General features: G+C 41.4%; 1 protein-coding gene across 9 annotated transcripts in view; it reads left to right on the top strand.

Annotated features, from left to right (window-relative positions):
• The window catches only part of FOXP1 (forkhead box P1), a 494,830-nt gene that overhangs the window by 40,044 nt on the left and 428,054 nt on the right, over positions 1–26,732 (top strand). For 8 of the 9 annotated variants that reach the window (XM_074957494.1, XM_074957490.1, XM_074957489.1 and 5 more), the window contains exon 3: positions 18,116–18,246. The exons of the other annotated variant lie outside the window; for it this stretch is intronic. The gene's annotated coding sequence lies outside the window, so the exon portion shown is untranslated. The remainder of the gene's footprint in view (positions 1–18,115; positions 18,247–26,732) is intronic. 9 annotated transcript variants of the gene reach the window in all.

Raw genomic sequence — 26,732 nt, 5'->3', positions numbered from 1 at the left:
ATGTTTATGACTGTGCCGGTGCTGGTGGTGTATCATATTTGTAGGTGAACGATATTTTTCTGTGTGGTGAAATAGCCAGATTGTAAAAATGAAGCCTTGATATTGTTTGTATGTACTACTCCCTCTTTTCATGTTGTGTTTACTAAACTCACTAGTCAAAACACTTTTTATGCACGTTCTAGCCTTGTAGGTAATCTTTGCTCTAAAAAAAGAAAAAGAAAAAAGAAAATGCTGACCTCTCTCTGCAGTGCATCATACTGGAAATATTTTGGTTTCAGTTCTTTAAGCAGGCCAGTGATGGTGATGCAAAAAGCATTTGGATTGATATATTTTTAAGCAAACAAAGCTAATATACTTCTGGGAGAGGCCGACTATAGTAAACTGAGTAAGCAAGAGATGAGTGATACAGAAAAAAATATATAGCATACATGGGAAAAACGAAGTGACTCTTTCCACTGCAAGAACATTTTAAGATTTCTTTTTTTGAAGTGTGATCTGCATCAGTGGTGGACTCCCTTTTTTTTGCCCCAGGTGTCTCCCCCCCCTCCCCCCCTCAGGCCAAGGACTTTGGGAATCCTCATCAGACATCCATTCCCCACAGAAGATTGTGTGGGATACTGAATGTTGGAGCTTGGTGAGGCCCTCAGATGGACTGCCCAGGGGAAAACTCCATGGTAGTTCTTGACTTCAGTAGCCCTGTGGAGTCATACAAGGACTCTGATCCCTTCCCCTGTGGCAGACCACCTCTCAAATCTACTTACCTAAAAACTTGGACCTCCTCACTTTACAGAGAAACACCTCTTTGCCGGTGGTCATGGAGATAGATCATCCCTGGATGCTTTCTCAGTCTTGGTGGATTGATGGCATGCACTCATTGCAAACCCACCCCCATGCATACTGGCAGACCCACGCCCCTCTGAGGAATCTTTTGTCCAAGAGACCCTCTCAGCCCAAGAAACTCCAGGAAGTCTGGGTTGCCTCTCTTTCAGGAATTCCACATCTTCCTGTGCACCATGTGAAAAGAATATATCCTTTCCTGAGCATAGATCTCTCCTTCCTCTATGGAAATCTTAAATTCATAAAGGGGGGGGGGATGTGAGTGGGTGGAAAGGTATTTTTTTCTCTCCCTGCCCCCCCCCCCCGCCCAATCCACCCCAAGCAATGGCTTTAAAGATCTAATCAACCTGGATTGTTCCCCTTTGTGGACTGAGAAATGCATTACCCCAGAAGTCCAAAGGGATTCCTTTTAAAATGAAGCAGGAGAAAGGAGCTTCCCTCTTCTCATGTTGAGCTGCGAGAAAACTATCCTGGACTCGGGGTGGATGTATCTGGAATATAAAAGGTCTATTAGTGGATCTTCATCCAAACTAACTCCGGTGCAGTGGAACAAAGCAGGCAAGATGTCAGCAGTCTTTAAGATGCGCCCTCCTTTTCTGGCAATTAGTCAGGATAGTGATGTATCCCATTAAGATCCAATTTTAGTAGATGGCCTGGGAGCTCTGAAGGATTTTGTAAAATGGGTTTTGAGGTCAGTATCACTGGCAGTGTGCTGCCTTGACTTTGGCAGATGCAGCACCCCAGCCCCTCCTCCAGGTCTGCTTGGTACTCCATTCCAAGAATGACTTTGACTCTGAAAGAGAGATTCCATAGAGACCCTTTGATCTAGCTCATCAGTTCAGCTGTTCCCAATTCCTCCAAGATTGGGAGTCCGGAGGTCAAAATTCAGGCTTTAACTGAGCTATCCTTTTGCTCACCCTCCCCTCCCCCCCGAAACGTCCTCTGGAAGAGTTATTACGTAGTCTGGATGTCGGTCTGGCTATCCAGCCTGTTTATTGGGCAGCAGAAGTTGGATGTTCTGTTATCTCATGGGGAACACACAAATGAATATTTAATGCTTCCAAACCTCCTGTTTTACAGTGGTTAAAAGCCATTTCCAATGTCTTCCAACAATATTCCTCCTCAAGGATGACATGGCATGTCTCAATGGCACAGGGATATGGATCATACCATGTCCTGGATGGAGAAAGAACTCCAGAGCTGCATTTAAAGCACCCTCTGGTCTTCTAAGCTTCAGGAGATCAATGTACAGTCCTTGGAAGATGCAACTTTTGGCCACAGGATCCTTCAGTCTGCTCTTGATCTAACTTAATCAAAGAAGAAAAAATTGTTTATAATTAAAGCATTGAAGCCTATTGCTTTTATTATTTTTCTGAATTGAGTTCTCTTTATTACTGGCAATTACTTGCTACTCTTGAATTCCTTCATTGCTGAAGTCAGTGGATGGATCATAAGAAAGGGGAACTCCTTATTTCATGCTAGTAATGTTAATTTCTCATAATAGTACCTACCATCCATTCTTAAGGGCAGTCTGTCCCTCTTTAAGTGGTGTTCTTCTGGCAAGGAGGATTTATCCATGATCTCCTTACGCTACACCCATTGCCATGGTATCCAAGTGCCTTGAAGACCTGGGCCTGCAAGGTATTGCTGAAACTCCCATTCAAGTACATGAGAATTGAGGGCACTCGGCAACATTCAGAAGCGCTTGGCGCCTTACAGGATTGAGCTGTCTTTTTACCATGAGATGTAGTTATGCAAATTATGACCTTTAAATGCATTTTGTTTTTGGATTCAAGTTACTAACACGTTTTTTCCAAATTATGTTTTCCAGTATAATTCTGCTTTGGATATGTCTTTCTATTGATGCTGCAGTGTAGTGTCTTTCCAGCAGAGGGAATGCAGGAGTTGTTAAGCCAGAAAAACAGCCCCCATGTTCAGGATTGTGAGGGCAGGATACCAGTCAGTGAGGAGTCCATATAGGTGGATTTAATTTCTTTGAAGGGTCTGAACCATGTAACTGGATGACAGATTCATCATTAACTAGATGGATTAGAATGTGTATCATGGCTGATGTCTACCTCGAGTAATACTTTTAAAAGCTCATTCCACTGGCGATATTGGACGCATCTTGGGTGGAGGAGAGAAATTGGCTTCTGCAGTGGATATTTGCAGAAAGTCACACTTCCACCATATGTTAGCAGAAGTCTCTTTGGATGTGGATTTTGGATGGCATTCTCAGTGTTGCTGTAATCTAGTTTGTCCTTTACCCACCACTAGTTCTGAATCATATCAGCTACTGGGAATCTTCCCTGTCTTTCCTGTAGGACAGTAGGAAGGCTTTGCTTGCTCAGCTGCTTTCCACTTTTCATTTGCATCTCACTGAAAAAATAAGAGCTAGAGACCTGAAGGCACAATATCATGTTGGGGGAGGCATGGTAGTTGTGTTCAAACCCTAAACTTCTGCCCAATTTGTCACAAAAAAGGGCAGGTACTGTAAATCTCACCAGTCTGGATTGGTACATCTTCTGTGTGACAAACCATTCTGTAGGAAGGGAACTGTCCCTTTAATTTTTAATAACTTTGCAGTGAAATTTTATTAGGTAATAATCTGGTTTTTAAGTGGATAAAAGATGAGATTAAGGCCCAAGTAAATTTTGTTTTCTCCAGCAGCGGGGGGTTGCCGTCTGGAGACACTGTTGCCTTTAAAAAGCACAAAACTCCCCTTCTTAATGCTATACATTTTCAAAAAAGAATGTTTGCAGCATTATTTCAGTGTGTAGGTAGCGCAAAAAGTGTTGGAATAGAGAACGAAAGGCGTATTGCAGTAGGAACAGAAAGGGGGAGGTGTGAAAAGTGCTTGGATGGTTTAACGCACATTTTTTGAAGTTAACGTCTCTGCACATACCAAATTCAAGAATCTGGATGGATTTACCACGTCTTCTGATATTTCCATGAGATTTATATTTAGAAGGAAGAGAGAGAACAAGAGGGTCTCTTGATGATGTCTCCATACCGTAATGTCCCCAGTTAAGTTAATTATTTGCAGAACAGTTTATTACTGGGGAGTAACTGGATGGTAGTGAGACTGGATTGGTCAAGTATCTCCATTTATAGCTTTAAAAAGATATTTCCCTGACAGTACAATAGACATTTCACTGACAGTTAATAAAGTGGTATGGGATACTACTTGATAATATAATCCTTATGCCACTTTGGTTGCTAAACCCATGAGACCCTCAGGCAATTGTAGACAAATAGATTTTGCATTGTTACTTACTTTACTGGTGTCTCAGATGACTAGACAGCATTTCCATCATGTTAGTGCACTATCTGTGATGCTGCGAGTCTGTATGGAATTGTGACTTGCAGGCATGTTGGGCCTGATTCTGATTTCACTTTTTTACTCTGGATTTTAAGAGGTGCTGAGCACCAGCAACCCATCTAAAGTCAATAGGAACCAGTAGTGCACAGCACCTCTGGACAGCAGGTGGTTTAGAGCTACATTTGTGTAACTGAGAATAGAATCTGGTCTACTCTGTGGGTTTTTTTAAAATCTTTTTCTTTTTTTCTCTCTCTTTGAGCGTACCAATCTTTGGTTTGTGTGTAGTAGCTTCTGCTTCCTTTGCAATAAGCATTCCAGTTATTATTGGAGTATCTTCGAATGCTACAGATGCCACTTGGAATTTAGGAAACCCCATTTTTCCAAGAGTTTATAACTGAAGTAACATATGGTGAAATTTGGCGTTCGGATTGGCACCCTGGATTTATTAATCTGGGTAGTCCACTTCTTGTTCAATTTTAAAATAGGGGGGAAAAACCCTGATAATTGGGTGGGCTGTAGTGTGTGGCTGGTTGGTTTGTTTGTTTTTTGAAATCACTTTAAGTTAAAAAATAATTGCTTGGTTTTTAAAATCATTTTCCTTATGTCGTTCTTGTGGGCTGGCACCCTTTTTATCTTACTGTAAACACACACTTCCATTTTTTTTTTTAACACTGTTACTACTTGCAGCACCTGAGCAGCTTCTCTTCATGATGTGGTCTGGTCTTTTTTTCCAGATGAAGTCCATGGAAGGAAACTCCAACTAGTGTCGGCGGGTGCTGGATTAGGCCTATTTTATAATTTTTATACCATGTAGTCTTGGCCTTGTGGCTGGGATTCTCGTTCAACTCCCATTGATTTACAAAATTCCAGCCTACATGTTGACTGTTGTTTTTTTTGTTTGTTTGTTTTTTTAAATACATTTCTTCTTCTATCCTCTTCCTTGAGGATAATAGCATTTTGTCCACAAGGTTACAGTTAACATTGACTGGATGTGATGGAAGTGTTACAGTGCTTCTCCTTCATATATCTGTATCGAATGCCGGGTACTTCAGAAGAAGTCCCGATGCTGTTATCCCAATTTCAGTCCCATACCAGCTCTGCCCTATTTAATGGCAGCGTGTCTTTGTGGGTCCTTTTCTTTTCTTTTCTTTTCTTTTCTTTTCTTTTCTTTTCTTTTCTTTTCTTTTCTTTTTTTCTTAATCCATGAGGCAACTGTTCAAAAGGAAATGTGAATTTCATATAATTCAATATAAAGGGATATTGTTTTTCTTTAGGAAAGATTTTTATAGCATGTCAGACTTGGAAAAAGTAACAAGCAAAATAAAATGCAATTTGAAATTTGACCTCCAAATACAATACAATGATGATGATTACAGACATTTTCCTCTGAGGAAATAGAGATATTATGTGGTCTGTCTCTCTGGGCAGAATATGCTACATATAGGGCAGGTGAATTGAACAATAAAAATGAAATAGACAGTTGTGGTAAAGCTAAATACTGAGGAAATGATAAAAATTCAATTGACAAAGGAGGCTGTTCCCCAAGAGCCCCACTGTAGGTATTTGGATACAAGTTTGCGAATGGTACCACTCCCATTTAACTCTGTTAACTACAGCTACTCACATATCTCGTTATTGACAATACTGTCATACAGCACGTTTTAGTGTTTTAAGGCCACGTCTCCACTACAAATTTCTGCCAGTGTAGTTCTGTCAATCCAGGGCCATGAAGAGGGGTGATGCCTGAGTGACAGAGCTGTGCTGACAGAAGCGCCTCGTGTAAATGCAGTTACACCGGCAAAACTGTGCTTTTTGGTGCTATCGTGTATTTTGGTCAGGGGGCAGGGGAATAAGCAATACCAGCAAAAGCACGGTTTTGCCAGTGAGTCTGCCCTAGAAGTGCTTTGCCGGTATAGTACACCAGTCTGCCTATAACAGCAAATCACTTCTTTCACTGACATGCAGCCTCAGCTGCAGAACTATTCTTTACAATAACTGTTCTTTTTAATGGAACTTATAAAATGGTGCTCAAAACACACCCAATATATTTATTATATATTATTTTGTATAGTCCAAAGGAAAAAAAACACCATACTGAATAGAAATATGGAAGTTGTGTAGTGTATTTTGCCTTCCGATGAATTTTGTACTGAACTCGGGTTTTTATGTGAATACGGATGTGTAAGAAATGCATATTAATGTCATTTGAAGTATAATAATAATAATGCTCAGCATTTATATAATGCTTTTCATCTGCAGATCTCAAATGCTTTACAACTATGCTTGGTATTACTGTCCCCATTGTCATAGATGGGTAAATGTAGGCAGAGAGAGGTTGGCTGATTTCTTGCCTACAGTCACGCAGAGTCAACGGCAGAGCTGGAAATAGAATCCCGGTATTTTGATTCACTGTCCAGTGATCTATCCACTGTACTGCTGTGCCACCTTTAAAATATTTTTACATTGACTTGGTTCTCCACTCTGGGGTGGATTTTAATGCACACAAGCAATCCAACTCCTTGCACCACAGATACTACTGTATGGAATACAAAGTGAGGTCTAATGGAGGCTTGATGATTCCTCCCCCCCCCCCCCCCAAACCAACGCACCTGGACACTTACCATATTTAAGACCAGCACGTAAGGAAGCCAGACAGAGCTGTGTATGTTGACTTCTCCTCAGTATTTTAAAAATCAATTGCACTTAAAGAATTTACAACTTTGAGTTTAGTAACCGTACAGAACTTCATATATCTAGCTATACTCCTATGAATAGCACATACACCCACATTTAGTTTTTTAAACACTACATCTTGCATTACTTACCTAGCCTTACATGGCATAGACAAAGCTGTTTGCATGTTGGGATAAATATTTTTTGATTAATGACATGACTTGTAGACTTGTAATCAGGAGTGTCTTATCAGCAGCTTTTTAAAATTTGACATTTCTTCGTGGAATGTGCCAGGGGTGGAAATTTAGCACTCAGTAAATGCTGTTACAGTTGAATTCCACACACATGAATTATGACAAGTTAGGCTGACTGTTCTGTGGTTTGTTGTGTCTGGTTTGGTTCCTACTTTTAAAGTTGCAGTTGCATTTGGTCATTTGAAGCTTATTTTCATAGTCTGGCCAAACCAGCAGGATCCCCGTGCACTGCAGGGGAACATAAAACATCAGCCTTTAAGCTAAAGTGCTCAATAGATAAGAATTTTAAGTCTCTATTGCATCATGCACTATGTCTTGTAGGCTTATTTGGTCTACTCCATTTGATTTAATTTAGATATTGAAGTATTTCTCCTTATTCAATAGTCAAAGAAAAGTGCTGTACATTGTATTTCTCTCCCCTCTTCTCCCCTGCCCCTATTCCTTCAAGGCAAGATGGTTGGAAGTTCTGAAAAAAAATCTATAATCGTGTTCCTTCCAACCAGGAAATAAACTTAGTGTTTTCCAAGTGTTAAAATGGATTTTTTGCTGTGTTGCTTTATATGTAGAATTAGTCAAAAATAATCTCTCATTGGGATTTAGTTTAGTGTTGGTTTTTTTTTTTTTTCTCTTTACTAAATGTAAAGAATAAATTTCAACCTTGCATCTGGATTCTACAGTCCTTACGAGAGATTCCATCCTTGTACTAAATTAGTAGATTATTCAGTAGAGTTGCCTGAACGGGACACGAGAATAGTCTGTGGCTCTTTATATTTGCAATACTGCACAAGGGAAATGAAGTGTAACTCATTGGCTGCTATTGCTAACATGCGCTAACGTGCTGACGGGTAGACATCTCTCTTGTTAAAAGGTTTGGTCCACTACTTGTTTGTATTGGAAAGACTGAAAATCTCTTGGGAGACAGAGGTTCTGTTTGGATGGCTTTCTTGGGAGATAAGGAAAACCATAGGGAAGTGGCTTGCTTGCATCTTGCCCTGGAATGCTGGTGCTTCTGGAGGTTAGCCTTTGGTGGCATGGCTGTTGTCACAGTCTTTTTTAGAACCAGTGACAAGTGACTAAGATTGCAGCACAATATAGATTTAAAAGGATAAGAAATTGAAAACCTGCCACAAAAGGTCTTACTATAACAATAAAAAGGGAGCTGACGGGATAAGTGAAATGTTTTAGTCATAAAGGTAACATGTTTATAAGTTTCTTGAAATGTCATTTTACTTGTTTCTGAAGATGCGTATCTAAGGGCCCTTTTTCATGGTACTAAGCAGATTTGTGCACCAAAGGCAATGACCTTTTACTGAATGGCTTCCAAACAGTACTTCAGAATGTGCCCCTAATTTACAATAATGTTGCACTCCTCTAAACTCCTTCTGGTTGAGGATAGTAAACATTGTGTAAGTCTGTTAACATCCAGCGAAATAGCTTTCACTTTTAAGTTTACCTGAGAGATCTTGAGCCTGATTAATTTTTTTCCCCACAAAGGTACTGCTCACCCACCTTTCTAGCTGAAGTCAGTGGGAGCTGCAGGTAGTCTGCATCCCTGAAAATTGTGATTGGTGTGTAAGAAGTTGGTCTCTCAAAACTTATGGCGCCCCGAGTTAGTGTATACTTTAAAATTTTTTGCCCAAGTCTGTGTGGCAGAATGGAACATAGAACCCAGAGTTCCAGACTGTCTCCAAATCCATCTATTGAGTTCAATAGGATTTAAAGATGTGTTTAATTTTCTTCTTAAAAACGGATGCATTCATGAATGTGGGCTCTGATTTCAACCACTAGACAGTGCTTTTGTGCCTGGTAGCAGACAAGCCCAGTCATACTGTATTTGTGTCACTAAGTCTGTGAGTTTTGACTTTGCAACTAGTGAGATATGCTATTGATTATTCTTTCTCTTGTTATCGAAATCAAAACACTTGCTACTGTCCTTGAATGTTAGGCTGGGAAGGATTGCATTCCCATGATGCAGCTGGTGGAATTCTGCAGGATACTGTGGGATTTCGTACATTTTCTATAGCAGATCTGAGATGCTGCTCAGAACACTTGGTATAAATTCTAACAGGTGAAGCCAGTTTATCATTTCCCAAAAACGTTGAATTTTGTATGTTTTGATTCTGGATGAGTTTAGGCGAGAAAACGTGGGTTTGGGTCCAGCTTTCAGACACTCCAGGTGGTGGTGGTTGGATCAATATAAAAATAAGAACCATTTGCAAAATTTAGATCCCTGTTTTGGATTTTGAATTACAATCCCTTTCTACCACATCGTGTCCTAATGTACAAGGATTTTTTTTGAAGCACTGTTTTGGGTCAATCTGTCCGTTAAGCAAGCCTCAATTAAAAATGAGAGGGAAAAGGTGGGCCAGATCCTCAGCTGGTGAACTCTGTTTAGCTTTGTTGACTTTGGTGAATTTAAATCACCTGGGGATCTGGCCCAGTGACTAGACTGCTCGACAAATATTGGTGCTGAGTGTGCATGCCCTCCATCAGGGACCATCTTCGGTGTTAAAAAGAGGAGCAGAAGTGATGTGAAGGGGCAGGATGACACACATGCAAATATATAAAACACAACTGAGAGGTCTATGGTTTGCATGTGATGAGACAATGAGGTGCTGTGGGCATGTAGAGAAGAATGATTCATGCTCTTGTTGGAGGGGTGCTGAACTGCACAGGAGTCTGGGGAAGGGATCCAGAGCCTTGCACCCCGAATTCATTTCTGGAACAGATCAGTGTTGAGTTTAACACAAATGAATAACAGTAATGCTTGGAAGCCCCCTATAATGAACTGGGACCCTATGGTAGGGTTACCATACGTCCGTATTTTCCCGGACATGTCTGGCTTTTTGGTTCTTAAATCGCCGTCCCAGGAGGAATTTTTAAATATCTAAAAACGTCCGGGATTTTGCCCTTATTATTTTTTCCCAAAGAAGAGTTGATCATTCAAGTAAGAGAATGAATGTCGATCACTCGAGAGTGCCCGCCTTTTCCCCCCTAGCTCCCAGCACTTGCTGGTGTTTCAGCACGGCTGGGAGCTAGGGGGGAAACACGGCTGGTGTTTCAGAAACAGGTGTTTCGTGCGACTGGGAGGGAGGGGGGAGGAGGGAGCTGGGGCAGGGATTTGGAGAAAGGGTCCCATGGGGCAGGGAGGGGGTGGAGTTTGGCGGGGACTTTGGGGAAGGGGTGGAGTTGGAGTGGGGCCGGGGTGGGGGGCCATGAGCAAATACCCCACCCCCCTGTGGAGTGTCCCTTTTTTTTTTTTTTTTTTTTTTTTTTTTGAATGTTCAAATATGTAACCCTACCTTATGGTGCAGTGCCCAAAACAGACACACAACCAAGAGATGGTCCGTGTCCCAGAGTTTAGGGATCATAATGTCATTACTAGCTCTTTAGTTTGGGACTTTTTTTTTTTTCCTTTGACTTGTACAGTAGTGAGCAGAATGATTCATCTGTTTGGTAGCTCATATGAATTGACCAGACTGTATCAGTCCAGTTCCTGGTGCCAGAGCACCCTCTTCACCAAGATCACCATCAAAAAGGGGATGAATTAATATATCCATGACTACCTAGTGTTCATTTTGGCTTTGTATAGCTGAGGACTGCTGATATTGGGAGAGTTTTTGTGCCCTTTAACTACACCCACAGTATTTTTTCCACACAAGACACATACCTCAACCAACTTTGAATGGTGATTACAATCACATCCACACACACACGCACAAAAAGCAGTGATGGAGATAGGAAAATGGAGTAACAGATCGCTGCAGTAAAACCCACTGGATATAGGCTTCTTCTACAGCATCATGTGTACAAGGCTGTCAGATACAATGAGTGGTAGGAGTGCTGATTTTAACTTCAGTCTGTGGGGTGGACTGCACTGTACCTTTTACTAGCACTGTTCTGCTTTCAAAAATGAAGAGAAGCATCACTTCTTCCACTGGGTGAGGGGGAAGGGATGTTCTCCAGAATTTCCTCTTTAACATGTCCCCTGTTGAAATGGTGAATTTATATACCTCACCATGCCTGAAGAGTGTGCATGCATGCCTCATTTTGAATGTATAAGAATCATTATGTTTCAACAGAATTTTTCACCTCACCTCTGTGTTTATACAGCTATGGCACTTTTTACTTTCCAGCCCTCAACATCTGGAACTCTGTTTCTATTCTTAAAAAAATAAGAGGTTAAAATCTGCATAAAATGCCAATATCTCCACACATGCCACAATTTTTAGCTGATGTCTGGTATCCTTTAAAATCTCAGAAGTTCTAAGTAGTCATAGATTTAGTAGCTGCCTTTTTCCACCATCTCTCTGATGGTAGCCATCTTGAAATCTTAGCCATTTGTTCAGTTACAGTTTTTTTTCTGGTTGACACCTTTCTAACTGAGGATAAAGGTAAAATGAGTACTCTAAATTAAGAATGAAAAGGAGAGAGAACAGTAGCTCATATGCAGAGCTTCATGCAGCTACTGCCTTTGTGTTGCTGGGTTGTCTCATTGAAAGGATTATTGCTTTATAATCATCATGGGCTTGATTTTTCAAAGGTACAGAGCACCTGTGGGTCCTACTGCCTTCAGTTGCTGCTCTGGGTGCTGAGTGCATGTGGAAATCAGGCCCCATGTTTGTACAGCATTTAGGGCCAAATGTTCGGGGGGGGGAAGCAAAACTCTAGCTCCAAGCTCTTCAAAGTGCTTAGCACTCACAATTGGGGCTGAACGTGCAGGGGGAAAAAAATTGGCTCCCGCTTGGCCACCGCAATAAGGGTAAGTGGTGCCCATTGTGATACTCAAAGCTAGGTTTTCAAAAGAGCCTAACACCCTGTGTGCCACTTCTTTTAGTGCCTAAATGAGAACTAAGCATACTTGAAAATCTGGTTTGTGGTGCTGGTGCTGAGTGCTTCTGAAAATTCCCATGAAGGTAGAGAAACTGTTCTTCCTACCTCTGTCCCGTTTTTATACTTTCTATAGCAGTTGGGAGGGGGAAAAAAAAGGAGGGGGAAAAATCAGTTGAGTAAATTAAAGACGTGTGTAAAGGGGAGGGAGGCAGTGGGCAAAATCAAGCGTGCTTCTTCCTATTACATGCCATAACCTGTTTTTAACACATCGGCCTTATGGGACCAAGAAATAATAGAAACATCTGTGCAAGCCACATGGCATGCTTCTGGTGATCGCCTCGGTTGTGAGGAACTCTGTTCTAATTGCAAATCAAAGCTAGATGGATTATTCTTGAGTTGGCATCAAAAAGTTGAGGTAGATCCTAGCTGATTGCTCAGGGGTGCTGATGACCAATCTTATGGCCTATTATAGAGTTTCCTCTGTAGACAATCCAAATAAGATTTGAAAAGTTGTTTTGAGCACTGTTGCATGTTTGTAAACAGAAAGCTGGTTAGCATTATATTAGTGCATGCATATCTTATGACTGTGTTTAAAGGATCTGATGATTTATCAGGAAACCGAAGCACTGTAATCCAGTTGTGATGGAATATACCCAGGTTCACATCCTACACACTACTGTAATCATCTTTGTGTAAGGTATGCCTTGTAAGGTATCATTTGAAAACTCATAATTTGCTGGTCAGGCCTGTCCTGGATAAAATATGTGTGGCAACATTGTATGTGTAGTGATAAGATTCTCCTGTACGGTATTATTAATACATGTTCCAAACCCCACAGCCCTGGCCAAACAGAAGTCACCAAACAGGTCTGTCCTAAACAAACAAATGTGTGCTTTCCTTAATTTGCATTTAAGCAGTAAACGGTGTTGTCAAGCAGGAAGGGAAAGCAAAGGAAACTCAAACAGGTGAAAAAAACCAGCAGGGAACATCCTTCCACACAGATGCTCATGGTTCTCAGTTGGAAATGTTTTTCAAGACAGGGACTAGAACTGTAAAAAGGAGGGGCAAACACCCTAAGGGTCAGCCCCTATCTCTGCATGCATTCATTCTCTGCAACTGAAAAGACAAAGGAAATGGCCATCGGCCTTGCGGGTCAGGGTCTGACCTGAAGAGTTTGGTCAGTAAATCTTCCTGGGGGCAAGTGGTGAGAAATTTTGCTTCAATCTAATATAGTTTGTAAAGTTAGATATTAGGAAATGTCGTGTCTTTATTTTTCTTGTAACCATTTCTGACTTGTACTCACTTAATCTCTCTTTGTAGTTAAAACAACAAAACAAGTTTATTCTCTAATTCAGTTTGCTTAAATGAAGGTGTCTGGATAATTCTGTTTAGAATAACAAGCTAGTGTTTATTATTCCCTTAATATATTTGAACTATCCAGGAGATGGCTGGGCAGTGCAAAACAGTACATTTCTGGGGAAAGTCCCAGGGTCACCTTGCAGTATTGAGGTCACCTTGCAGTATAACCCAGGGTGGTGAGAGCCAGGGTGTGGCTGGCAGGCTGCAGTTACACAAACTGCATGCTGGTGACTGGCTGTAAACAGTCCAGGTTGGAGGCTACAATAGCAACGCATTTCAAGACACCCTAGGTTACAGGGCAGGGGTGACACAGCCCCCCCCCACTGGTCTGGATTGCACTCTGGGTTATCATACCAGTGTCAGGTATTAACAGGTATCAGTGCTGAATTAATGGGGTTCTATTTTAATTTACACATTTATTAACTTGTTTGTGCCAAATAAGTTGTTGAGAAACAAGTTTTTTTTAAAATGCAAATAATATGCTCTTTATTTTGCTGCTGGGTGGTGATGTTTGGTAAACAGCCTGATTGTTAGGCTTTGGCCTTGGGGAACTTGCAGCTGCTCCATCCCCGGTCCCTCTAGACACTTGTGCAAAGTGGGGATTGCTGAAGGGGGAAGATAAACAAACAAGAAAATGGTGTAGTTATTGTCTCTGCTTGTAACCTCTTTGAATGCAGTAGTTATTTGCAGTAGTTATTTGCAAGGACAGATCCCAGTTTTGGACTATGCATTTTACAGACACTGTATTGTTTTAAACAGATTCACAGGTCAGCAAGCTGGGTATTAACTATCAGGACTGCATACATTTTAATGTGTAAATAGGAAGGGGTGATGGTTTTAATCTTTTTTCCAATGGTACCCAGGGTGGTAATGATGTTTTTTTAAATCCCTGTGAAAACAGATTGTATATGGCACAATTAATGTTTCAGCACTCCCAGTATCTTCTTTGAAATATTTTAATGTTTTAATTTATTGTACTTCTTGCTTAATACTGAGAATGGTGGGATGTATTCACAGCTTAATTGGTGAAAAGATGACTTACTGTAATTTAAAACTTATTTTAAAAAAATTGTGTACACATACAATTTTATTTATTTGGAGGGGTACATTGAAAATTGGTATACAAAATTTTGTGTGTGTGTGTGTGTGCGCGCGCGCATAGTGTGGCTGAGAGAAAAATCATTGGATAAAATAGTCTAATGTGATTTCATTGCAGTTGATACACTTTAAAGGGCAATGGAGCATAAAAAGGATTAAAGTCCCACCTTTAATCAGGATGTAGAAACTTAACATCAAATATAGTTTCAGGCTTTTTTGAGCAAAAGCTGATTTTAGTGAAAATCCAGCTAGGGTGGGGAGATAGGATTGCTTGTGCCCCAGCAGCTGCCACTGGAACATAATGAGAAGAGTCTTTCCCTCAGGAGCAATATCCTGGAAAGCAGATGATGTGGTGGCTTTGCCACATATTCCAAACAGGAGGTAGGCATATACTGGTGGTGATATTTTGATCACCCTATTGTGCTAACCACAGTTCCCCAGTTGTCTGTTTCTCTCACAAACACCGTCCCAGGCTGCTCCACAAGCATGGGGGTGAGGAGGGGATCTCCCTGCTTATCAGCCTCTTCCTCCTTCATATCCTTCCTTAAAGCTCTGCTCCGCTGTGATGCACACAGAATAGTGACTTCTGCTAACAGCTGGGCAGGTAGCTTGTTGCGATTTACTGTGATTGCTGCTACTGATTGGCTTATAACATCTATGAATGGTGCACACATTCCAGAATATTCTGTGTGAAATCCTGGCCTCAATGACATCAGTGGCAAAACCTCCCATTGACTTCGGTGGGGGCAAAGATTACTGTTATGTCTTGTCCTTTTCAGAAGGCAAGCTCTTTGAGCAGAGACTGTTTACTACGGGTGGGGTTTTCAAATGTCTGCTTCATATGTTTGCGCAATGCGTGGTGTTGAATGGTGTCAACCTGGTTGAGGCCTCTTGGAGTTACCACAATGAAAATAATTAATGAGCATGTTTACCTCCAGGGTTCTGGCCTGACTCCCAGCTTAATGTATGTGGGGGGGACCTTCTGAAATTACTTGCATTTTCTTCCACAGCCCCAGCAAGAGCTTAATCTCTCTTGGAACTTAAATAGTAACATTTTCAAAAAGTCTTTAAAAATAAATTTTTAAGCCTCTGAAGTTGATTTTTGTTGGGTTCAAGGTTGTGGACGATGTGCACAATAACCTGAGGATCTTGGCCTGTGCACCATTTGACCAGTCTGTCTTCACTGCTGCACCAACTAAATTCAGGCCAAGCAGTTCTGTTGTGTTCTCTTGTATCTAGATCCCCATGCTCCTAAGGGAAATAAAAATAACCTATATGAAACCAGGAACTGTCCCAGATTTCAGGTCATAGGTGGCAAATATGAGACCTCTTGGATTCTGTCTCTAGACATGGGCTCTGCAGCAGAGAGATGATCTGGTGTTAGGGCACTAGCCTAGAACTTGGGAGACATGAGTTCAAGTCCCTGATCCACACCAGGCTTCTTGCGACATTGGGCAGGTTACTTAGCCTCTCTGTGCCTTAGTTCCCCATCTGTATAATGGGGATAATAGAACTTTCCTGCTTCAGAGGTGGTGGGGGTGGGGGTAGGGGAGGGAGATAAAATACACTGAAGGTTGTGAGGTGCTCAACTATTATGGTAACAGGAGCCTGAGAGATCCTGCACAAACACAGTGCAGGTAGGCTCTAGCTCAACTACAGACCCATCAGTGTATCCAACAGGCTCCATAATAAACCTAGCTTTCCTAGGCATTTCTGAAATACTTCCTTAAGAAATCTTGAAAACGTGTATAAAAATATAGCTTGATCTAAGATTAAGGTCACTTTTGGCCTGCAGGTATTGCAGAGTATTTCTGAGTGTCTGAAACCTAGGTCCTGTTTAGTGTAAGTGGTGGCGAACACACTTTTGGGTCTACTCATGTTTTCTAGAGCCATCTAGTAATAGGAACCTTTCTGGACAATGTAACACGTTTTCTGCTTCCATGCATTTCATATGAGAAATGGAAGCTCTAATACTTTTTGCAGCCGGGAAAAGAGAGATCCCTTTGGTTAGAGAAGTACCTTTTTTTTTTCTTTTTTTTGGGTCCCATGATGTTCCATTCAGGTATTGTTGATATAAAAACTCTCAGATGTGCCTTAGGAAAACTTGATTTGGAGTGTAGTTGTAGGCTTGTTGGTCCCAAGATATTAGAGAGACAAAGAGGTTGAGGTAATGTGTTTTTTATTGGACCAACTTCTGTTGGCGAAAGAAACAAGCTTTCGAGCTTACACAGAGCTCTTCTTCAAGTTTGAGAGAGGAAAAACTTGGCAGCCTGCCAAAATAAACACATGAATATTTGAAAGCTGGGGTCATGCTGCTGCCCAAGCAACATCCGATACGGCCCAGGGAATGCCTGGGAGCCGCCAGAGCAGCAGTAGTGCAGGGGTCAGAGATAGAAATGGATGACGATAGCCATGACAGGTGGGCATCTCTCTTTTGAGGTACTACATGCACCACGTAAGGCAGAATTCTCTCCCCTAGTCCATTCAGTCCCTCACACCCCCTTCCTCTGGCTGGCAGATCAGTTCTGCTCTGCCTGATGTCACTCACCTGGTCTTACCAGTTGGGCCGTAAAGCTGACATTCTCACTTGCCCAGGCCCTGATTCAGGAAAAATAATAATAATAGACTCATGCATTCCAAGGCCAGAAGGGGTCAGTGTGGCCATCTGGTCTCACCTATATAACACAAGCCATAGAATGTCCCCCAAATAATTCCTAGAGAAGATCTTTTTTAGAAAAAGTCCAGCCTTGATTTAAAAATTGCCAGTGATGGAGACTCTGCTGCAACCTGAGGTAAATTTGTTCCAAAGATTAATTACCCTCACTGTTAACAATTTACACCTTATTTCTATGTAGTATATAGGCGGGTGCTTAAGTCTCATTGAAGCCAATGGGATTTAAGCATGTGATTAATTCAGTACAGCAATTAATCACATGCATGAGACCCAAATAATGCTTCTCTTTGGACCATGGTCCAGGACAGTAGGATTTTACCCAGCCTGGACAAGACGCTTTGTTAATGAAGAAGATACAAAGTGATTTCAAAGTAACTCTATTAGTTAAATGACTGTTTAGTTAGTGTGTACAGTAAACAGCATCCTTAGAGCCAAGCTTAAACTCAAATATGTTACTGTTAGCCGGGGAAAAATTCAAATTTGTATTTTCTTAACTGCTGAAGTATCCTGTGTACAAGTTTTACCTCTCCTCTTCTTCTCCCCTCCCCCCCCAGCATCAAATAGTTTTTTACATCTTTTTCCTTAGAAGAAAGATTATTGCTAAAGAGATTTTGTTTTGTTAGGGTTTTGTCAGGATGAAATGAGCAAAGGGAGGATAAATATCTGACAAACTCAGTGACCCTGTTTCATTTTGATAATGAAGTAGGTTAAAATCCCTGAAACGGTACTGTGTTTTCGAACAGAGTATCTGCTAGGGTGTTGACTAATTTTGGTATTGAAAATGAACATAAACTTATAAATCAGCAGAGGAAATTAGATACTTGAAATAATAGCACCTTTTAAAAAATGCTGCCTTCCTGCCTTAAAAGTTTCAATTTTATTTATAGCGAAAAAAGATCTTTATATGACACAATAACATTTGATTTATTGCAAGAATATTTTAATAAGGGGCTTTCCCCACCTCCAGCATTTATACTTTCCTCTTTGTTTTCAAGTTCAGAGAAGTGGTGGGCTTGGGCTTAGTTCTAGCTAAGTGAAGTTTTAAAACATGTTTTTGTCTTTCAGTCAATCTCCTGAGAACCACTTTCTGAGTGATTCCAGCTTCCGAACATGTTTCCCATGGTAGGGGTTTTGATCCCTTGCCAGATTTGCCCTGAGCCATGAGTGAATATGTGTGATACCCACAAGTAAAACTGGTGAGTCAACTAACCCAAGTCTGTAGTAATTTTTTTTCCCCTTGTTACTTGGTATGCTTTTGTTTTTTAGCATTGTTTTGTGCTTAAAAATATGTCAATAGTTTTCTGCTGTATAATATATAAGCATCTGATTTAATAATAGAAAAAAAACCCCCAAAGCTTACATGAAAATGCAAGCTGTTGTAGATCTTTGGTGATGGGGTTGGTATAAACAGGTAATGTGAAAAACTGAAACCGTGTTGATAGGCATGGTCTAAGCATGGCTTTGCAGGCACTGAACGTCACCATTAAATATGGATATATAGAGGCCTTTTTTCCATGGCATAATTATTGCTTTGCTTCCAAAGGAGCCAAAACCGAAAACAATTAGCTATCACTGTTTTGCCTCGCATATATCCCAGTGACAAAATGGTGTCACTGGTACACAAGAGACCTGTCTTATCACATACTCCTGCCTTGTTAGCTTGGCATCCCGTAGCACAAAGTTTTCCATTGTTCAAGGTGAAACCCTAGATACCAAGCTTGGCTTCTCCATCGACGTGCACGATCCAGCCTGGACAACTGGTGGGTGGGTGGGGGTGAGGGGGTGTATGTGTCTGTTCCTCTATTAATGTAATGTTGCCATTTGCCCCTGTTACTGTCCATATGCAGTCCCCCTTGTGACCCCTTACGTGTAGCTGTCTAGTAATCTGGTTAGGCCCCTTTTGGGACTGGGCTATCAGTTCAGCTCTCATGAACTGGCTGGATGGTTGGTGCAGAAAGAGTGTCGGAGCTAGTACTCTGAATTCCTCCCCGCAGCTCCACCAGCCTGGAGAACAGGGTTCCAAAGTCACTGACAAACTGAGATCACTCACATGGCATGTCCTGCCTTTTACTTTTGAACTGGGCGGGATGGGGACAAAAACAAGTCAGTAGAACAGAAATCATTTTATTTGCAAGAAAATTAAAGGATACGAATAAGGAGGCTTTTAAAAGCAGGAAATATGAATAATTAAATTGCATTGGAGATGGGGATATAAATTGTTTCTTGAAAATAAATTTGGGTTTCTGGCACATGTTTAATAATATCCCTCTGTATATTAGGAAACCCATTTCCATTCAAAGATTATGAAAACACAGAAATTCACACATCAGTGAATTGTGAATTTTTTTAAAAGGTTCTGTGCTTTTTTCTTTTTTTCCAGAGGTAGCATAATTACCATGTCATTTAGCAAAGATTATAATAACTGCTCAATTTTTACCGACTGGTGTAGTAAACAGTTGAATAAACCCATATGGCAATTGAAAGTGTGTGTGTGTGAGAGAGAGAGAGAGTGTGAGAGAGATTTCTATCAGTTCCTTCATATATGAATTACCAACCTTGCTAATGTGACCAAGATCCTAAAATGGGGAGCAATTCCAGATTTCTCCAGTGATGTTTAGCTGGGCAAGAAATTCCTCCGTGCTCCATAGCAAACTGGTCTATTGACTTCAGTGATGATGCTAGTTAATTAATTTAGTTTCCAATAAAGCATGCATAGAAAACTTGTATAGGTATGTGGAAGATATTTTTTCCCTTAGTAATATCGTTATATCAATGTGGTGTTAACGCCTTTCCCAGAATTCTGTCTAAGGGTGGAAAGTTGCCTGGCAGTGTACTGTGGTGGGGCTGGTGTAAGGGTGACTTGCTTTTTCCATCTTCCTGTTCAGCAGCCGCTAGAGGACAGCTATGAGGAACAGTCCTTTCCCCTGTTGCAGTAAGATCCACCTTTACATATATCTATCGCTGCTTTCCCCATGTTGAGCCTTCATGATGATGTCAAGAATTCATTCACAGCCCGTAGATTTTAGAACTTTCCAGCTTATTGAGTAACAAAATGTGATTCCTGCTAATTGTGTTGACTGAATACTTAAAGCCTTTGGAAGAGAAGAGTTCTTTTTTTAAAGCATAGCATCTACTTGTGTACTATTTTATGGCAGGCAAAGGTCATCTGGGGCAAGCAGCCAGAACAGTGAATTGCCTTATTGCAAGGCATAAGAAAATGAGACTGAAAGAGATGGGAAAGATTTAAACAAATTGCTCATCGTTAGGAATTTTTAAAGTCAAGAAATTGGTGCTGTATAAGTTTTTTAAATTGGAGATAACCATGCTTCCCCAATAAATTGACTTAGGAACAGAACAAATCAAAATAATGGTTTGGTGCTTAAAGTCTGGATTTTCAGCAAGGTTTTACACAGTTTCACCAATGGAGTTCGGTGTTCTGAACCCCAAGCTCATTGGAGAGTTATAAAACTGCTACTTTTCTTTTCAGCTACTTAGCATCCTTTAGAGCAGTGCTACTCAAAGTGGTGGTCCATGGACTGGTGCCAGTCCGCGAGCCATCGGCTGCCGGTCTGCGCACACATTGGGGGAAAAAAATTGCTGGTCCCCCACATAAGAGAGCTTGAGAAGCAATGCCGTAGAGAGTTAATGTATTTTATGAGCATTCAGAGCAGACCTCCCCACCCCCCATGTAGGAAGGGGTGCCATCATCTACATTATAGCTACCGTTATTCCAAACAAGGAAGTCTAGATGGGATATCACTTTCATAACTGGGTCTTTCATAACTGGTTCTTAGTTATTTGTAGGGGTTCATATAGTTTACAGTGCTCCTTTGTTGGCAGGGAAGCAAGGGATCATAGCTCTGTTTCTAGTCATACTCACACTAGTGTATATATCAGGAGTAAATTTACCGAAGTCAGTGGAGTTATACTAGCATATATCCATGGAACAGAGTTGGGATGCAGCCCTGAGACCAGAAGTTCAACTTGGTTTTCCTGCATCGGAGTATGGGGGACAACCAATCAGCTGTTGGGCTAGGTCTTAACAGCACGTTCTTCTAGGACAAAAGTGCTATCTGTCTCCCTTACTACTGCAAGACACCAGTGGCTCAAGAAACACTTTGTTCTGCTCAAACTTTCTATCCATGAAACTTTTCTACTTGGGGGGAAAAGTAATTTTAACAATTTAATATACTACATAATATGTTTTATAAGCTAGTGTGGATGATCCTAAGTATTTTGGTCTTTTTCATAACACAATGAACCTAATATTGGTAAAAATACAGATCTTAGATGCCACCATAAGGAGAAGCTAGATTTAATAAACAGTTATGAATGTTGGCAGCTGCCTATCAGATTGTATAACATCGACTATAGCACACAGAGAAAGTGTCAACTTACATTTTATCTCCGAAGTATTTTCAAAGCATTTATTTTGCTTTCTCTTGAGTCCTTAACCTAATTTAAGTTATATAATTGCCTGAATATTTTTCCACAGAGCTAATTGGCTAGTTGCCAGCATGGAAACCATTGTTTGACTTGATGATGATCAGAAATTAACATGACATTTGCGTGGTGGTAATGGAATATTAGTAATGTAATTCATGACTGTAAGAAAGAGACCATCGTCCCCCACCTATGATCTGCAGGAGGGGCTCAGAGGATGATGAAGTGCTCCCAGCAGGCACCTCACAGCAGTGGCCAGCCAATCTCTATGTCAAATTTAGTTTTAAATTCTTCAGACAAAGCTGTAATGCTTACCAATTAATTACTACAAATGTCAATTAAAAAATCTACCAAATAATATGGTAAGATTAAATTTCAATTAAAAAATTACATTTAACAAAGAAGATATAACATTATTTTAATGAATTCTGCTGAAGGTAACAGTTTATCTAGATATATTTATACTATGTAGGTGGATCTAAATTCATTGGATAATGTTAACTGTGTTACTTCATATACAAATTAGTTGTGAAAATTATTTCTACTGTGGCTATGTCCTGGAGGAGATGGGGCATCAAGGGGCATTTCTCATCCTGAGAAGAAAGGAGAATTTTGAGCCTTTTAAGTATAGAAATCTTTTCACGCTTAAAATGAAAGATCTATCATAAACCTTCTTATTAGCTGAATTCATGTTATATCTCAGTGCTTTATATTTATAAAACTGAATATAGATTTTTGATAGTGGATTAGAACGAGACCTAACTTTGTTGTGACTGTATTTATTTTCTTACAACAGTTTCCCAGTTAAATCTGCTTTGATGTAGATGTTTTCCATTCTTCCTATGAGCCTGCTAACGGAATTATTTCATGCACATATCTGCCTGTGAAGGTAGTAGATTGTAAATGGTGAGCAGAGTTTTAGTTGTATGGCCCCTAGCAAAGACCCCAGTTCAGCAAGCTACTTAAGCATGTGCTTACATTTTAAACACCTGAATAATTCCATAAATCAGTGGGATTACAAATGCTTAAAGGTAGGCGTATGCCAAAGTACCTTGCTGAATCGTGGCCAAAATGGAACTGGCAAAGTAAAACTCATGTACCATTATAAACTTTTGTATTTACTCATAGTATATATGACAAACTTTTAATAAAACAATAACGTATTAGAACAAGAATGTTGTTTGTTTTCTGTGTTAATTTCATAACTGAAATTATATATTGGAAGTAACAGGATGTTTTATTCAACATAGAAAATCTGTCTGCTAAAGGATGTAATACATAAAGTTCTTGGAATCTTGGGTTAAAATGCAAAGGTATTGAAAGCCTCGGCAGTCTGGAGGGTTCAGAGAGGCCTGCATCCTGATTGGTGAAAAGTAGTCCGCACCCAGGCATAGAAGTCATGACGGTATGGAGGCACACAATTGAGAGTTAATATTTATTCTCTGACCTCCTAATGTTAAATATCAGGGAGTAGCTTAGGACACTAGAGAAAGTATATTTAACATTTCTAACCCTAGTCTGATTTATTTCCATCAGTTTTTATTATTTCCTTTTGGCACTGTCATATCTGAAATGGCATATAGGGAACAGGACATAATAAAGCCAAGTATTTTGAAATGTTTCAAACCAGAGCTGGAAAAATCCACCCTCCAGTAGCAAATTAAATGCTTTCTCTTGCTAGTGTGGGGGCCTGAGGCACCAATTTCAGCAGCATTTAAGTATCTTTTTTAAAAAAATGAAATTCTAGCCCCCCGCTCCGTCCCATGGCTGTGAAGAAAAGTTACCAAATATAAAGTAATGCTTTGTTCCTGAGTCTGCAAATAAGCATCTCCGGTAGCTCTGCTGCTGCTCAAGCTTTGCCAAGTGGTGGCTGAATGAAACTGACAAGACTTTGTTTTATTCTTGCTGTTTAGAAGTGCCTCTGCGCAGCAGTGACAGCTGTAAATCGATTCCACTTCACACTATTGCCCAATAAAGCTATAAACAGCAAAAGTGGTGGACACTGGTGTTTCTCATGGAGGTGGGGACTGTGGAAGGAGTAATGTAGCAGAAACATCTTCTCCACACCCTCTCCCAGCAGTCAGGGGGCTGGGAGAAAGTTAGACTCCTATTCTTTCAACAGCAGCCAGGAAGTTGCAAATGGGAGAGAAAACGGAAAGCTGTTTCTCTCTTCCAGCAGCTAGAAGGGGAGTGGAGGTTCACAGTTACTGGATGCCTGTTGGCCAGAGGCTGACACAGCAGCTGGGCTCTGAAGCCGGCTCTTCTTAAGGATCTATCTTCCCTGAGGCTTTTTGCCTCTGGACCTAGCCTGCTCTTCTTCGTCCTGAGAATGTGCTTGTGCCTTCAGGTTGACTTTCTTCTGGCACTTGTTTGACAGTACCTGTATGAGGGTGCCCTGAGGAATGTGATAATCTTGACACTTTCCAGACTTTCAGAAGCTGTAAGTTATATTATCTCCAGGAATTCTACCTCCAGTTTCCCTCTTTATATCAGTCAACTAAGCCTTTGAGAACATTCTTTGTTTTCAGTTGGGAGCACTTCTGTCTAGTGAGCCCTTTGGTTGCCCGGTGTTAGGAAGGTCAAGAAGCAGAGGCCTTTAGTAGCCTTACTAAATACCTTTGGTTGGTGGAGGGATGAGCCCTTCCGATGTGACCTTTGTTACAAATTCCCTTTTGACCTGTGACATTTTTTTAGTATAAGCCATGGCAGCTGCAGTGAATCCCAGGAAAACTAAAGTGGGAGAGGGCATCAAAATAGACTTCCGCCATGACCACCAGCCTTTATTTATCAGGAAAATCCAAGTTTGCATCCAGTAAGCTGAGTCTTACAAATATGCAAGTCTTATTTTAGGGAAAAATCAGTGTCAACTGCAAAACTTTCCATTTGAAAAAGACAAAAATTCTCCTTTGTAGCCTATATTAATTCAGGTGCCCTTAAGAGATGGATAACTGCTCCCACCAGGACATTCACATGACAGAGAACCACCATGTCAGGTCAGAGGAGACTGTGGTCACTGACAGAATTTATCCCTGTCTTCACACCCTACACACTATTGTAGTAATCTTTGTACAAAGTATGTTATGTCAGGTATTATTGAAAACTCATAATTTGCTAGTCAGTATTGTCCTGATAAACATATGTGTGGCAACATTGTGTATGGAGTTAAGATTCCCCTGTATGATGTCATTAACACATGTTCTAAACCCCACAGCCTTGTCCAAACAGAAGTTGGCAAACAGGTCTGATCTAAACAAAGGCCTTGTCTACACTACAAAATTAGGTTGAATTTTTAGAAGTCAGTTTTGTAGAAAGCGTTTTTATACAGTCAATTGTGTGTGTGTCCCCACACAAATGCTCTAAGTGCATGTTGTCGGCGGAGTGTGTCCACGGTACCGAGGCAGCCAGCGACTTCTGGAGCATTGCACTGTGGGTAGCTATCCCACAGTTCTCGCAGTCTCTGCCGCCCATTGGAATTCTGGGTAGAAATCCCAGTGCCTGATGGGGCTAAAACATTGTCGCGGGTGGTTCTGGGTACATATCGTCAGGCCCCCCTTCCATCCCTCCCTCCGTGAAAGCAAGGGCAGACAATCGTTTTGCGCCTTTTTTCTTGAGCTATCTGTGCAGACGCCATACCACGGCAAGCATGGAACCCGCTCAGCTAACCGTCACCGTATGTCTCCTGGGTGCTGGAGGACACGGTACTGCATTGCTACACAGCAACAGTTTATTGCCTTTTGGCAGCAGACAGTGCAGTATGACTGGTAGCCGTCGTTGACGTAGTCCTGGGTGCTGTTTTAACCGACCTCGATGAGGTCAGGGGCGCCTGGGTAAAACATGGGAGTGACTCAGCCAGGTCATTTCCCTTTTAAGTGTAGTCTCATGGCGATTCAGTCCTACCAGCTGTGCACTCTTTTAATCTGCAGCCAGCAGAAGATGATGGCCAGCAGTCATACTGCACTGTCTTCTGCCGAGCACCCAGGTGATGAAGATGGCTCGTGGTCGTACTGCACAGTCTGCTGCCAGCAAGATGTATAAAGATAGATGAAGTGGATCAGAACAAGAAATAGACCAGATTTGTTTTGTATTCATTTTCTCCTCCCTCCTGCCGTGAAATCAATGGCCTGCTAAACCCAGTTTTGAGTTCTATCCTTGAGGTTTTGAGTTCTATCCTTGAGGGGGCCATTCTGTTTCTCACAAAGCCATCCCCTTTGTTGATTTTAATTCCCTGTAAGCCAACCCTGTAAGCCATGTTGTCAGTCGCCCCTCCCTCCGCCAGAGCAACGGCAAATAATTGTTTCGCGCCCTTTTCCCTGGATTGCCCGAGCAGGAGCAGACACCATAGCACAGCAAGCATGGAGCCCATTCAGCTCACCACAGCAGTTATGCCCATTGTAAACACCTTTTGCATTATTGTGCAGCGTATGCAGAACCAGCACCTGAAAAACCAGGCGAGGAGGCGACGGCAGCGCGGTGATGAGGACATGAACACACTTTTCTCTAAAACTGTATTCCCCCGCAATTTGGAGATCATGGTGTTAATGGGGCAGCTCATGCCGTAGAATGCCGATTCTGGGCCCGGGAAACAAGCACAGAGTGGTGGGATTGCATAGTGTTGGAGGTCTGGGATGATTCCCAGTGGCTCCGAAACTTTCGCATGCGTAAGGGCACTGTCATGGAACTTTGTGACTTGCTTTCCCCTGCCCTGAAGAGCAAGAATACCAAGATGAGAGCAGCCCTCACAGTTCACAAGCGAGTGGCAATAGTCCTGTGGAAGTTTGCAACTCCAGACAGCTACCGGTCAGTCGGGAATCAATTTGGAGTGGGCAAATCTGCTGTGGGGGTTGCTGTGATGCAAGTAGCCAACGCAGTCACTGAGCTGCTGCTATCAAAGCTAGTGACTCTGGGGAAACGTGCAGGTCATACTAGATGGCTTTGCTGCAATGGGATTCCCTAACTGTGGTGGGGCTATAGACAGAACGCATATCCCTATCTTGGGACCGGACCACCAGGGCAGCCAGTACATAAACCACAAGGGGTACTTTTCCATGGTGCTGCAAGCAGTGGTGGATCACAAGGGACGTTTCACCAATATCAATGTGGGATGGCCGGGAAAGGTTCATGACGCTCGCGTCTTCAGGAACTCTGGTGTGTTTAAACAGCTGCAGGAAGGGATTTACTTCCCAGACCAGAAAATAACTGTTGGGGATGTTGAAATGCCTATAGTTATCCTTGGGGACCC

The sequence above is a fragment of the Natator depressus genome, chromosome 7 (assembly GCF_965152275.1).
Source record: "Natator depressus isolate rNatDep1 chromosome 7, rNatDep2.hap1, whole genome shotgun sequence".
Lineage (NCBI taxonomy): Eukaryota > Metazoa > Chordata > Testudines > Cheloniidae > Natator > Natator depressus.
This window is presented reverse-complemented; position numbering and strand designations above follow the sequence as displayed.